This window comes from Canis lupus, chromosome 32, assembly GCF_003254725.2.
Source record: "Canis lupus dingo isolate Sandy chromosome 32, ASM325472v2, whole genome shotgun sequence".
Lineage (NCBI taxonomy): Eukaryota > Metazoa > Chordata > Mammalia > Carnivora > Canidae > Canis > Canis lupus.
Genome location: NC_064274.1, coordinates 15519047 through 15534720, shown reverse-complemented (window position 1 = coordinate 15534720; position 15674 = coordinate 15519047). Strand labels below are relative to the sequence as shown.

At 36.9% G+C, this 15674-nt stretch overlaps 1 protein-coding gene across 3 annotated transcripts in view; it reads right to left on the bottom strand.

Annotated features, from left to right (window-relative positions):
- Window positions 1-15674, bottom strand: part of GRID2 (glutamate ionotropic receptor delta type subunit 2) — a 1467015-nt gene that overhangs the window by 1289120 nt on the left and 162221 nt on the right. The window lies entirely within an intron of this gene.

The window sequence follows — 15674 nt, the reverse complement described above, 5'->3', positions numbered from 1 at the left end:
TTGTATACTGAAATCTATACTGACACAAGAAAACTATTAACTAATGTCATACAAACTTATGTAAAATAAAATTTGATATCTGTGATTATCATAAAAAAGGATATTCACTTTAAGCAAGACAAGTAAATTATATAAGAAGTTATATAGGAAGATTAAAGAAACAGAAAAGCAAACAAAAAAATGAAAAGGAATTTACACAATGGAAAAATTTTATGAACCATATATATGATAAGGGGTTAATAAAAAAAATATATAAAAAACTCATAGAATTCAATACCCAAAATACAAATAACCCAATTAAAAAGTGGGCAAAGAGCCTAAATAGTCATCTCTGAAATAAAAGAACTTTAAATGGCTAACAGGTACGTGAAGAAGTGTTCAGTGTCACTAACAGTCATAGAAATTGTGACTGACACACAGTCATAGAAACCACAATGAGTTATATCCTCACATCTGTCAGGATGGCTACTATCAAAGAACAAAAGATATCAAGTGTTAACAAAGATGTAGACAAAAGAGACCCTTTGTACAATGTTTGTGGAAATTAGTATGGCCATTATAAAAACAATATGGAAGTTCCTCAAGAAATTAAAAATGGAACTACCATATGGTCAATTTAGCAATCTGACTTTTGAGTATATGTCTAAAGGATCTGAAATCAGGATTGCAAAGAGATATCTGCTCTCCCATGCTCACTGCAGCACTGTTTACAATAATCAAGATATAGAAACAACCTAAATGTCCTTTGACAGATGGATGGATAAAGAAATACACCACAAAATATTATTCAATCCTAAAGAACAAAATCCTGCCATTTGTGACAACGTGTATGTAGCTGGAGGGCATTATGCTAACTACATATGCAACACAGAAAGACAAACATTGCATGACTTCATTTATATGTAGAATCTAAAACAGTCAAATTCATAAAAACAGAATAGGACAGTGGTGACAAAGGCCAGGAGGAGGGGAAAATGGTAGAAACTGGCCAAATAATACATGTTTCAGTTACACAAGATCAGTAAGTTCTAGAGACCTAATACACAGCACAGTGAAGATAATGAACGATATTGTAACTTTGAAATTTGTGAAAAGGATAGAACTTGACTTAAATCTTTTCAGCATACACACACAAAAATATAACTATGTGGAGGTGACAAATATGCTCATTAGCTTTATTGTGGTGATTATTACACAATGTATATATCATATATATCAAAATATCAAGTTGTAAATCATAAATATATACAACTTTTATCTGTCAAAGATATTTCAACAAGGATGTTAAAAAAAAGCCTACCCATTCTACTCCTATTCCATCTTCCTCATGGATGCTGACCATCTATTTTTCCTTCACACTAACAAATTAATATTAATCCTACATTTTAGTGGAACTTAGGGAATGGATGTATTTTTGACAATAATTATTATTAACTTTTGGAAAACAAATAAGAAAATTAAGAATAAGGGAAAATACGACTCAAAATAATTGTAATAATAATAACACTCAATATCTAATAGAAAATTTTAAGCTAGGACTAATCACAAAGTTCAGAAAGAATCAGATTCCTATTGATTATTCTTAAAACTGAATTAATAAAATACTTTGATATATATATTTATCTGAAAAGTATACTAGCTTGCTCCAACAAAACATAAATTGCCCTCTTTTATCTTTCAAGCCTCAACTCCACCCTACCATACTTCCAGCCACTGCAGCCCACAGCAATCTCTCTCCCATAACTGATTAATTTGTACTACTTATTTTTCACCTAATGTATTTTGTTCCTATTGGTCAATTAACCTATGTTATCATTCAACAACTAAAGTTAGAGAAGGTCTGGGGTGCGGTGGCCCAGCTGTTAAGTCTGCTTTTGGCTGGGGTCATGGTCCCAGAGTCCTGGGACTAACCCCCAGGCAGACTCCACACTGAGCATTTTGATAAAGTGATGTGTCTCATACAAGCAGTTACAATCTTACGCAGGTCAGCTCAACAAAGGAAGTTGACAAATCTTGGTTTGCCTTTGAGATGTCCCTTATGGGCCCTAAAATTGGATTTTTGTCTTCCAAAGCACTCCTGTGAGTACTCCCATACAGAATTCTCACTATTAGAAAAGATTTCAATTAGGGAAAAGTAAACAGAAAATGGAGTTCAAATTTGGAACAGCACATTGGTTGAGGTAGAGGGGGAAGAAAGGAGAAAAATGCCTACAAGAATGGGTTGAAAAAAAAAAAAGAATGGAATGAAGACTATGATAGTGTCAAAAAGGGGTAAGAAAGACACAATAAAAATGTGTCCAAGGCAAGCCATCTACTTAAGAATGTCACAGAAGTATGATCATTGCATGCTCATCAAAATTATTTCCATATTTTTTCTTTGGCAACTCACATGCAAAGGAACTTGTTCCCAGTAGCCATCAAGGGAACATGCAAAATCTGAAAACCTGAAGGAATTTCCACACTGACTACTTCCAAATAGGCAGACTAAAAAGCTTTCATGATAGTACACTCCAAATTTACATTTTAGAATTCAACCATATGTTTAGCTTGGGCAGGAAAAGGGAACTGAAAAATGAAAGCTCAATTGTTAAGAAAACCAAAGATATTGTAATAGAAATTATGTAGTGAACAATATTATAACTGTGATATTGGATGAGATGCAATTAATTTTCTAAATGTTGCTTTGATTGATTTTACAGATAGTTTCTTCATTTACATATGCAGTCATTAAGTCTATAGGTATTTCCTAAGCATGTACTATTTTTCAGGACTGGTATTTTCCTTTAAAAGATGTAACTCTTATCCAAGAACAAATTTATAATATGTACGTATGTATGTGTGTGTGCATATATGTACATATTTGTGATGTATATGTATTCTACATAAATAAATGAATTCAAATTTTATCTTAAAATTATAAGTTGTTGCCAGAAAAGGAATTTAAGGTATTTATCTTTTTTAAATTATAAATTATATTAAAACCAAAATATAGCCCAGGGTATTTATGACACTTTAGGAAAATCCAAATAAATCTGTGTGTTTGTATTCATCTGCCCTAGAGGGTTAGAGTGATAAATGGTGAGTAGAATGCATGAATTCACATATTGAAGGTATTCAAGTATAAACTGACACAATCGAGCATGCTGTCTCTGGCTCAGTAAGCACAGAAACAGTATTTAGAAACCTAGAGTGAACCATGACAGTAATATGCCAAAAACTGGGTCATTGGAAACTGTATCTTTAAAACTGCAAAGATGTGTCTGTCTGTTTGTTCTAAACTAAATAACTTGATATTAGATTCAGATTACTCCTCTCTCAGTGATTCTAGGATGGGTTAACCACTGAGACCTTAAGTATCTTGCATATGAGAAAATAAGTGTTGCATTAGCAAAGTGTAACATTGATAGTTTTTTTAATGCTAGAATTTTTCCAGTTCAGAGTTGCTGCCTCATGACAAAAATACTCTTCCAAGTTTAAAAGATTTAAGTACATCTTCACACATCTAACAATATTAAACATAAACACACACTCTCTCCCTGTCTCTGTGTCACTCTCTCTATATGTCAGACAAATTGAATAGTTTAGCCATCCCTGTATTTGCAGATTCCCCCCTTACCCATTTAAGACAGTTTGAAATGATCACATTTCATTTAGTAGATTTTGATGACCCAACCCTCACAAATTATATATTTTATCAACTTGATCAACCTTATAAACTGGATACTAAAAAACAATTGTCATTAATCAAGGAACTCTGTTGATTGACTTTGTTAATAATTCTAACTTAAGATTACATCATTCTACAATAGCAAATTTTATATGTCCATATTTGGCTACATGTTGTGACTATATATATATATATATATATATATATATTACTTTTTTTTAAATTTTTATTTATTTATGATAGTCAGAGAGAGAGAGAGAGAGGCAGAGACATAGGCAGAGGGAGAGGGAGAAGCAGGCTCCATGCACCGGGAGCCCGATGTGGGATTCGATCCTGGGTCTCCAGGATCGCACCCTGGGCCAAAGGCAGGCGCTAAACTGCTGAGCCACCCAGGGATCCCATATATTACTTTTAAGAATACAATTTTAATGAGTGGAAATAAATAAAGACTAAACAGACAATTCAGATCAATAAACCTAACAGCTGATAATTTGAAGATAAAAAAAATTGACAAAGCTTTAGCTAGACTCACCAAAAACCAGAGAGAGGGAGAGCAAAGTCAGAAATGAATGAGAAGCTACAACTAACACCACAGAAGTATAAAGGATCATAAGAGAATATTATGAACATTTAAATGCCAAGAAATTGGACAACCCAGAAGAAATCAATAAATTCCTAAAAATTTACCATCTTCCAAGACTGAATCTTGATGAAATAAGAAATTTGATAGACCAATTACTAGTAAGGAGATTGAATCAGTAATAAAAAGCTTCCCAACATACAAAAGTCCAGAAGGATATACCTTCATAGTTGAATTCTACCAGATACTCAAAGAAAATATAATATCTATTTTTTTTCTCAAAATCTTCCAAAAACCTAAAGAGGAGGAAAAGCTTCAAACACATTTCTGAGGCCAGCATTACCTCAATACCAAAACCAGTCAAGGACAATATACAGAAAAAGTAAATTACAGGTCAAAGTACCTGATGAACATAGATTAATCTCCTCAACAAAATAAAAGCAAAACAAATTTTAAAAACACATTAAAAGAATCACATGTTATGACCAAGTGGAATTTATGGCTCAACATCTACAAATCAATCAACATGACACACAACATGGACCAAATGACAGATAATAATCATATAATCTTAATAGATGCAAAAGAAGCTTTTAAAAAATTCAACATCAATTTATGATAAAAACCCTCAACACAGTGGGTATAGATTTACTATAGCTAACAGAATAAAGGCCATAAATGGCAATCCATAGCTAATATCTTATTCAATAGTGTAAAGCTGAAAGCTTTTCTAAGATCAAGAACAAGACAAGGATGCATACTTTCCACACTTTTGTTCAACATAGTGTTGGAAGTCCTGACCACAGCAATCAGACAAGAAGAAAGACAAATAAAAGGCAGACACAGGGATCCCTGGGTGGCAGAGCGGTTTGGCGCCTGCCTTTGGCCCAGGGTGCGATCCTGGAGACCCGGGATCGAGTCCCATGTCGGGCTCCCGGTGCATGGAGCCTGCTTCTCCCTCTGCCTATGTCTCTGCCTCTCTCTCTCTCTCTCGGTGACTATCATAAATAAATTTTAAAAAATTAAAAAAAAAGGCAGACACATTAGAAAGAAAAAAGTAAAATTGTCACTATTTGCAGATGGATTATACTATATATAGAAAATCCTAAAGACTCCACCAAAACTACTCCACTATTATAACTAATAAATGAGTTCAGTGAAGGTGCAGAATATAAAACTAATATACAAAAATGTGTTGCATTTCTATACATCAATAATGAAGTGGTAGAAAAATAAATCATGAAAAATCCCATGTACAATTGCATCAAAAAAAAAAAAAAAAAAAAAGTATCAAGGGATGAATTTAACCAAAGAGGTAAAAGGACTATACACTGGAAATTTTTACATTGATGACAGAAACTGAAGACACAGGGCAGCCTGGGTGGCTCAGCGGTTCAGCGCTGCCTTCAGCCCAGAGCATGATCCTGGAGACCCGGGATGGAGTCCCGCGTTAGGCTTCCTGCACGGAGCCTGCTTCTCCCTCTGCTTGTGTCTGTCTGCCTGTCTGCCTTGTCTGCCTCTCTCTCTCTCTGTGTGTGTCTCATGAATAAATAAATTTAATTGAAAAATAAAAAAAAAAAGAAACTGAAGACACAGGTAAATGGTAAGATATTCCATGATCAATAATTGGAATAATTAGTATTGAGGGGGGAGGGGCGGGATGGCAGAAGAGTAGGGTCCCCAAGTCACCTGCCCCCACCAAATTACCTAGATAACCTTCAAATTATCCTGAAAATCTATAAATTCGGCCTGCGATTTAAAGAGAGACCAACTGGAATGCTACAGCGAGAAGAGTTCGCGCTATCAGGTAAGAAGACGGGGGAAAAAGAAATAAAGAAACAAAAGGCCTCCAAGGGGGAGAGGCCCCGCGAGGAGCCGGGCTGAGGCCGGGGCGAGTGTCCCCAGCACAGGAGAGCCCCGTCCCGGAGGAGCAGGAGCTGCACCGACCTTCCCGGGGGAAAGGGGCTCGCGGGGAGGTGGAGCAGGACCCAGGAGGGCGGGGATGCCCTCGGGCTCCCGGGGACACTAACAGACACCTGCGCCCCGGGAGAGCCCCACACCCCGCGGCCGAGCTCCCTAAGGGCTGCAGCGCACGGCGGGACCCGGAGCAGCTCGGGGGGGCTCGGGGGCGGCTCCGCGGAGGGAGCTGCGGGGCGGGAGCAGCTCAGGGGGCTCGGGGGTGGCTCCGCGGAGGGGGCTCGGGGACGGCTCCGCGGAGGGGGCTCGGGACGGCTCCGCGGACGGGGCTGCGGAGCAGGAGCGTGAATCCAGCAGCACAGGCTCCGGAGCACAGGGCGCCGGGAAACAGCCCAGGATCCTGCCTCCCCCGGCACAGGCAGAGGCCGGGAGGGCCCAGGACAGCGAGGACGCTCCTGCCCCGAGCAGAGCAGATCAGCGGCCCCGCCCCGAGCCTCCAGGCCCTGCAGACGGAGAGCTCCGGAGCTACTGCGGGGGCTGACTCCAGGGCTCCAGAGCTGGCCCTGCCACTGTGGTTGTTCCTCCTGGGGCCTCACGGGGTAAACAACCCCCACTGAGCCCTCCACCAGGCAGGGACACAGCAGCTCCCCCAAGTACTAACACCTGAAAATCAGCACAGCAGGCCCCTCCCCCAGAAGACCAGCTAGACGGACAAGTTCCAGGGGAAGTCAAGGGACTTAAAGTATACAGAATCAGCAAGATACTCCCCCGTGGTTTGGTTTGTTTTTTGTTTGTTTGTTCGTTTTTTGCTTTTTGATGTCCGTTTGCTTCCCCACCCTTTTTTTCTTTCTCTTTTTCTACTCTTTTTTTTTCTTTTTTTCTTCTTTTTTCTTTTTCTCTTTTCTTTCTGTCTTTCTCTCCTCTCTTTTTCTCCTTTTCCCAATACAACTTGTTTTTGGCCACTCTGCACTGAGCAAAATGACTAGAAGGAAAACCTTACCTCAAAAGGAAGAATCAGAAACAGTCCTCTCTCCCACAGAGTTCAAAATATGGATTACAATTCAATGTCAGAAAGCCAATTCAGAAGCACTATTATACAGCTACAGGTGGCTCTAGAAAAAAGCATACAGGACTCAAGAGACTTCATGACTGCAGAATTTAGATCTCATCAGGCAGAAATTAAACATGAATTGAATGAGATGCAATCTAAACTAGAAGTCCTAACGACAAGGGTTAACAAGGTGGAAGAACTAGTGAGTGACATAGAAGACAAGTTGATGGCAAAGAGGGAAACTGAGGAAAAAAACAGACAAATAATTAAAAGACCATGAGGACAGATTAAGGGAAAAAATGACAGCCTGAGGAAGAAAAACCTACATTTAATTGGGGTTCCCCAAGGCGCCAAAAGGGACAGAGGTCCAGAATATGTATTTGAATAAATCATAGCTGAAAATTTTCCTAATCTGGGAAGGGAAACAGGCATTCAGATCCAGGAAATAGAGAGATCCCCCTAAAATCAATAAAAACCGTTCAACACCTCGACTTTTAATAGTTAAGCTTGCAAATGCCAAAGATAAAGAGAAGATCCTTAAAGCAACAAGAGACAAGAAATCCCTGACTTTTATGGGGAGTAGTATTAGGGTAACAGCAGACCTCTCCACAGAGACCTGGCAGGCCAGAAAGGGCTGGCAGGATATATTCAGGGTCCTAAATGAGAAAAACATGCAACCAAGAATACTTTATTCAGCAAGGCTCTCATTCAGAATGGAAGGAGAAATAAAGAGCTTCCAAGACAGGCAGGAAATGAAAGAATATGTGACCTCCAAACCAGCTCTGCAAGAAATTTTAAGAGGGACTCTTAAAATTCCCCTTTAATAAGAAGTCCAGTGGAACACTCCACAAAAAACAAGGACTGAATAGATATCATGATGACACTAAACTAATATCTTTCAATAGTAACTCTGAACATGAACGGGCTTAATGACCCCATCAAAAGGCTGCAGGGTTTCAGACTGGATAAAAAAGCAGGACCCATCTATTTGCTGTCTACAGGAGACTCATTTTAGACAGAAGGACACCTACAGCCTGAACATAAAAGGTTGGAGAACCACTGTACCATTCAAATGGTCCTCAAAAGAAAGCAGGGATAGCCATCCTTATATCAGATAAACTAAAATTTATCTCGAAGACTGTAGTGAGAGATGAAGAGGGACACTATATCATACTTAAAGGATCTATCCAACAAGAGGACTTAACAATCCTCAATATATATGCCCTGAATGTGGGAGCTGCCAAATATATCAATCAATTAATAATGAAAGTTAAGACATAATTAGATAATATTACACTTATACTTGGTGACTTCAATCTACTGCTTTCTATACTCCATAGGTCTTCTAAACACAACATCTCCAAAAAAACGAGAGCTTTAAATGATACACGGGACCAGATGGATTTCACAGATATCTACAGAACTTTACATCCAAACTCAACTGAATACACATTCCTCTCAAGTGCACATGGAACTTTCTACAGACTAGACCACATACTGGGTCACAAATCGGGTCTGAACCAATACCAAAAGATTGGGATCGTCCCCTGCATATTCTCAGACCATAATGCCTTGAAATTAGAACTAAATCACAACAAGAAGTTTGGAAGGACTTCAAACACGTGGAGGTTAAGGACCATCCTGCTAAAAGATGAAAGGGTCAACCAGGAAATTAAGGAAGAATTAAAAAGATTCATGGAAACTAAAGAGAATGAAGATACAACCGTTCAAAATCTTTGGGATACAGCAAAAGCAGTCCTGAGGGGGAAATACATCAAATTCAAGCAGCCATTCAAAAACTGGAAAGAACTCAAATACAAAAGCTAACCTTACACAAAAAGGAGCTAGAGAAAAAACAGCAAATAGATCCTACACTCAGCAGAAGAACAGAGTTAATTAAGATTCGAGCAGAACTCAACGAAATCGAGAGCAGAAGACTGTGGAACAGATCAACAAAACCAGGAGTTGGTTCTTTGAGAGAATTAATGAGATAGATTAACCATTAGCCAGCCTTATTAAAAAGAAGAGAGAGAAGACTCAAATTAATAAAATCATGACTGAGAAAGGAGAGATCACTACCAACACCAAGGAAATACAAACGATTTTAAAAACACATTATGAACAGCTATACGCCAATAAATTAGGCAATCTAGAAGAAATGGACGCATTGTTTGAAAGCCACAAAGTACCAAAACTGGAACAGGAAGAAATAGAAAACCTGAACAGGCCAATAACCAGGGAGGAAATTGAAGCAGTCATCAAAAACCTCGCAAGACAAAAAAGTACAGGGCCAGATGGCTTCCCAGGGGAATTCTATCAAACCTTTAAAGAAGAAACCATACCTATTCTCCTAAAGCTGTTTGGAAAGATAGAAAGAGATGGAGTACTTCCAAATTCGTTCTATGAGGCCAGCATCAACTTAATTCCAAAACCAGACAAAGATCCCACCAAAAAGGAGAATTACAGACCAATATCCCTGATGAACATGGATGCAAAAATTCTCAACAAGATACTAGCCAATAGGATCCAACAATACATTAAGAAAATTATTCACCATGACCAAGTAGGATTTATCCCCAGGACACAAGGATGATTCAACACTCTTAAAACAATCAATGTGATTCATCATATCAACAAGAGAAAAACCAAGAACCATATGATCCTCTCATTAGATGCAGAGAAAGCATTTGACAAAATACAGCATCCATTCCTGATCAAAACTCTTCAGAGTGTAGGGATAGAGGCAACATTCCTCAACATCTTAAAAGCCATCTACGAAAAGCCCACAGCAAATATCATTCTCAATGGGGAAGCACTGGGAGCCTTTCCCCTAAGATCAGGAACAAGACAGGGATGTCCACTCTCACCACTGCTATTCAACATAGTACTGGAAGTCCTAGCCTCAGACAACAAAAAGACATTAAAGGCATTCAAATTGGCAAAGAAGAAGTCAAACTCTCCCCCTTCACAGATGACATGATACTCTACATAGAAAACCCAAAATACTCCACCCCAAGATTGCTAGATCTCATACAGCAATTTGGCAGTGTGGCAGGATACAAAATCAATGCCCAGAAGTCAGTGGCATTTCTATACACGAACAATGAGACTGAAGAAAGAGAAATTAAGGAGTCAATCCCATTTACAATTGCACCCAAAAGCATAAGATACCTAGGAATAAACCTAACCAAAGAGGTAAAGGATCTATACCCTAAAAACTATAGAACACTTCTGAAAGAAATTTAGGAAGACACAAAGAGATGGAAAAATATTCCATGCCCATGGATTGGCAGAATTAATATTGTGAAAATGTCAACGTTACCCAGGGCAATTTACACGTTTAATGCAATCCCTATCAAAATACTGTGGACTTTCTTCAGACAGTTCGAACAAATTATTTTAAGATTTGTGTGGAAAAAAAAAGATGTGTGGAATCAGAAAAGACCCCGAATAGCCAGGGGAATTTTAAAAAAGAAAACCATATCTGGGGGCATCACAATGCCAGATCTCAGGTTGTACTACAAAGCTGTGGTCATCAAGACAGTGTGGTACTGGCACAAAAACAGACACATAGATCAATGGAACAGAATAGAGAACCCAGAAGTGGACCCTCAACTTTATGGTCAACTAATATTCGATAAAGCAGAAAGGACTATCCACTGGAAGAAAGACAGTCTCTTCAATAAATGGTGCTGGGAAAATTGGACATCCACATGCAGAAGAATGAAACTAGACCACTCTCTTGCACCATACACAAAGATAAACTCAAAATGGATGAAAGATCTAAATGTGAGACAAGATTCCATCAAAATCCTAGAGGAGAACACAGGCAACACCCTTTTTGAACTCGGCCACAGTAACTTCTTGCCAGATACATCCATGAATGCAAAAGAAACAAAAGCAAAAATCAACTATTTTTGAAAAATGAAATGGACTTCATCAAGATAAGAAGCTTTTGCACAGGATACAGTCAACAAAACTAAAAGACAACCTACAGAATGGGAGAAGATATTTGCAAATGACGTATCAGATAAAGGGCTAGTTTCCAAGATCTATAAAGAACTTCTTAAACTCAACAGCAAAGAAACAAACAATCCAATCATGAAATTTGCAAAAGACATGAACAGAAATCTCACAGAGGAAGACATAGACATGGCTAACATGCACATGAGAAAATGCTCTGCATCACTTGCCATCAGGGAAATACAAATCAAAACCACAATGAGATACCACCTCACACCAGTGAGAATGGGGAAAATTAACAAGGCAGGAAACCACAAATGTTGGGGAGGATGAGGAGAAAAGGGAAGGAACCCTCTTACACTGTTGGTGGGAATGTGAACTGGTGCAGCCACTCTGGAAAACTGTGTGGAGGTTCCTCAAAGAGTTAAAAATAGACCTGCCCTGCGACCCAGCAATTGCACAGTTGGGGATTTACGCCAAAGATACAGATGCAATGAAACGCCGGGACACCTGCACCCCGATGTTTCTAGCAGCAATGTCCACAAGAGCCAAAGTGTGGTAGGAGCCTCGGTGTCCATCGAAAGATGAATGGATTAAGAAGATGTGGTTTATGTATACAATGGAATATTACTCAGCCATTAGAAACGACAAATACCCACCATTTGCTTCAACGTGGATGGAACTGGAGGGTATTATGCTGAGTGAAGTAAGTCAATCGGAGAAGGACAGTGTATGTTCTCATTCATTTGGGGAATATAAAGAATAGTGAAAGGGAATAGAAGGGAAGGGAGAAGAAATGTGTGGGAAATATCAGAAAGGGAGACAGAACATAAAGACTCCTAATTCTGAGAAACGAACTAGGGGTGGTAGAAGGGGAGGAGGGCGGGGGTTGGGGGTGAATGGGTGACGGGCACTGAGGGGGGCACTTGAAGGGATGAGCATGGGTGTTATTCTATGTTGGTAAATTGAACACCATAAAAAATAATTTATTAAAAAATAAAATAAATAAAAAATAAATTTATTATTAAAAAATTAGTATTGAAAAATTTCTATACTATCCTTAGTAATCAACAGATTCAATGAAATCTCTATCAAAAATTCCAATGACACTTTTTCACAGAACTAAAACAACAACTCTCTATTTTGTATACAACCACAAAGGACCCAAAACGACCCAGAACAATCCTGAGACAGAGGAACAAAGCTAGAGGTATCATGGTCCCTGATTTCAAACTATACTATATATATAATCAAAACAATATGGTACTGGCATAAGAACAGAAATAGACACACAGATAATAAATGCACCTATGTGCATTTAGAATAAAGAGCACAGATATAAATTCACCTATGTGTGGTCAATTAATATACAACAAAATAGGCATGAATATGTAATGGATGAAGGACTCTTCTTAAAAGTCTCTTCAATAAATGGTATTCAATAAATGGTACTAACAACTACATGCAAAAGAATGGCACTCAGACACTATCTTACATCATAAGCAAAATTAACTAAAGTGTACAAAAATTAACTAAAGTGGATTAAAAACTTGAATATAAAACCCAAAGTTCTAAAACTTCTAGAAGAAAGTAGAGGTGGTAAGCTACTTGATATCAGTCTTAGCAATACTTTTTTTGATCTGACACCAAAGACAAGGGAGACAAAAGCAAAATTAAACAAATGGGAACACATTAAATTAAATAGCTTCTGCACAATAAAGGCAATCATCAACAAAATGAAATGGCAACCTACTGAATGGGAGAAGATATTAGAAAATCATATATCTGATAAGGGGTTAATATCCAACATACATAAAGAACTTATATAACTCAATATCAAAAAAATCTGATCACAAATAGGCAGATGGTCTAAACATTTTTCCAAAAACATATAGATGGCAAACAGGCACATGAAAATATAGGCAGCATCACTAATCATCAGGGAAATGCAAATCAAATCCACAATGAGATTATCACCTCACACTTGTCAGAACAGCTAAAGACAAGAAAGAAGTGTTGGTGAAGATGTATGGGAAAAGGGAAGCTTTATGAACAATTGGTGAAAATGTAAACTGGTGCAAACCACTATGGAAAACAGTATAATGTTTCCTCAAAAAATTAAAAATACAACTACCATATGATCTAGCAATTTCACTACTTAGTATTTATCAAAGGAAAACAGAGATACTAATTTGAAAAGATATATACACTCTTATGTTCACTAAAACATTATTTACAATAGGCATGATATGGAAACATCAGCATCCAAGGTTGGATGAATGGATAAAGAAAATGTGGTGTGTATATGTGCATACACAGACATGTACACACACACACAATGGAATACCACTAAGCCATAAGAAAGAATATTTTGCCATTTGTGATAACATAGATGGACCCTGAGGGTATTATGCTAAGTGAGGTAAGGAAGATAGAGAAATACAAATACCTCATGATTTCACTTATGTGTGGAGTTTAAAAAACAAAACAAAGAAAACAAAATCCAGACTCATAAATATAGAGAACAGATTGGTCTTTGTCAGGGGTAGGGGTAGAAATAGGTGAAGAAATAGGTGAATAGGTATGGGTAGAAATAGGGAATTAAATAGTAGAATCTTTCAGCTATAAAATAATCATTTAAATGTAATGTACAGCATGGGAACACAGTATAACACTGCATTAACTTGCAAGATGGCAGATGGTAACTGGACCTATTATAGTTACCATTTCCTAAGGTGTACAAATGTAAATCACTATGTTGTATACTTGACACTAATATAATATTGTATGCCAATTATACCTCAATAAATTTTAAAAAATAGACTGTAAAAAAAGTACAACTTTAAATACCATGATATTTAGAAAAATCTATCAAATATTTTTTCTCTACATAATGGTTAGAATGTTAATAGGTTCTGATATATATGTAAGATTTATTGATCATTAATAAGCTATTTTATTATTTTAATCATTTTTCAACAGGGAACAAAATTGGACAACTAATGTAATGAAGAATTAAGGATATATAAGCATATAACAGTTTTGTTTCAACTTACTATACAATTTTACTGCTTGTATTTGTCTTGAACAAATTATATATCCCCTGTGTGCTATAGTTTCACCTTCTAGGGATACTACAAAAATCTACTACAGGGATCCCTGGGTGGCACAGTGGTTTGGCGTCTGCCTTTGGCCCAGGGCGCGATCCCGGAGACCCGGGATCGAGTCCCACATCGGGCTCCCGGTGCATGGAGCCTGCTTCTCCCTCTGCCTGTGTCTCTGCCTCTCTCTCTCTCTGTAACTATCATAAATAAATAAAAATTTTAAAAAATAATATGAAAAAAAAATCTACTACATTGTGTTGTAATAAAAATTAAATAATAAAATTTTGCAGAACTTTCAAATAGTAGCTTATATTTAATATAAAGCTAATCTTTAACTAATTTTTTTAACTTTAAAATTAAAAAAAAAAACTATCAGCACATCAAATCACTATGCAATGCCCTAATGATAGCTAGGCTATCACTTGTTCAGAGTACAACTGTTCCTTAAATATTATCCTAATCTTACATTTCCAACATTATTATAAGATTTCTGAGACAAATACGTTCTTTTCAAAATGTCTTATATATGTCCTACAGTGGGCAATATAATGCTGGTAAAAGCAAATGTTCAATGACTTCTTATTGAAACAGTACATTTTTATATATTTGAAAGTTAATAGTGGGTCTTTTCTACTCTTATTTTTCTAAAAATGATACATCTCTAAGGAATTTCTAAATAATATGTTTTAGTATATGCTTTATTAAAGAAAATATTTTAATATAATAACTGTACAAAAGTATTAAATACAATAATAAAACATAAAGCCATATGTTTATTGAGAAAATTCAAAGATGAAATGGTTAAACTATCACTGAGTTTCTAGGAAACAATAAAATACATTTATTATTTTTGTAGCTTTATTGCGGTATAGTTAATACAAAAAAATTTACATACTTAGTATATACATTTTGATGCTATTGAACATATGCATATACTCATGATACCATCACTACGATGAAAGTAGTAAATACATCTAACACCACCAAAAAGTCTCTGGCTCCACTTATTTGTGTGTGTGTGTGTGTGTGTGTGTGTGTGTAAGAACATTTAACATGAGATATATCCTCCTGACAAGATTTTAATTGTACAATACCATATTATTCATTTATTTTTGATGAGTACACATAGCATTAACAGCTAGAACTTGGAAATAATTAGTTTATGAAACAGCTTTGAAAAGTAATATAAGATTTTCCAAGGACTAAAAAGTACTAATATTAAAAATATATATGATGTCCCACTTTCACTTACAGCCAAGAGAAGTCTCAGGGACCAATTTAACAATCTAGTAAAACAACTAAAAGCTGAGCAAGATATATGAAACAACAGTTCTTAAATTTTTTGACATCAGAATACAAAGGACAGTGATATCTAAGGGACAAGAAACAAGC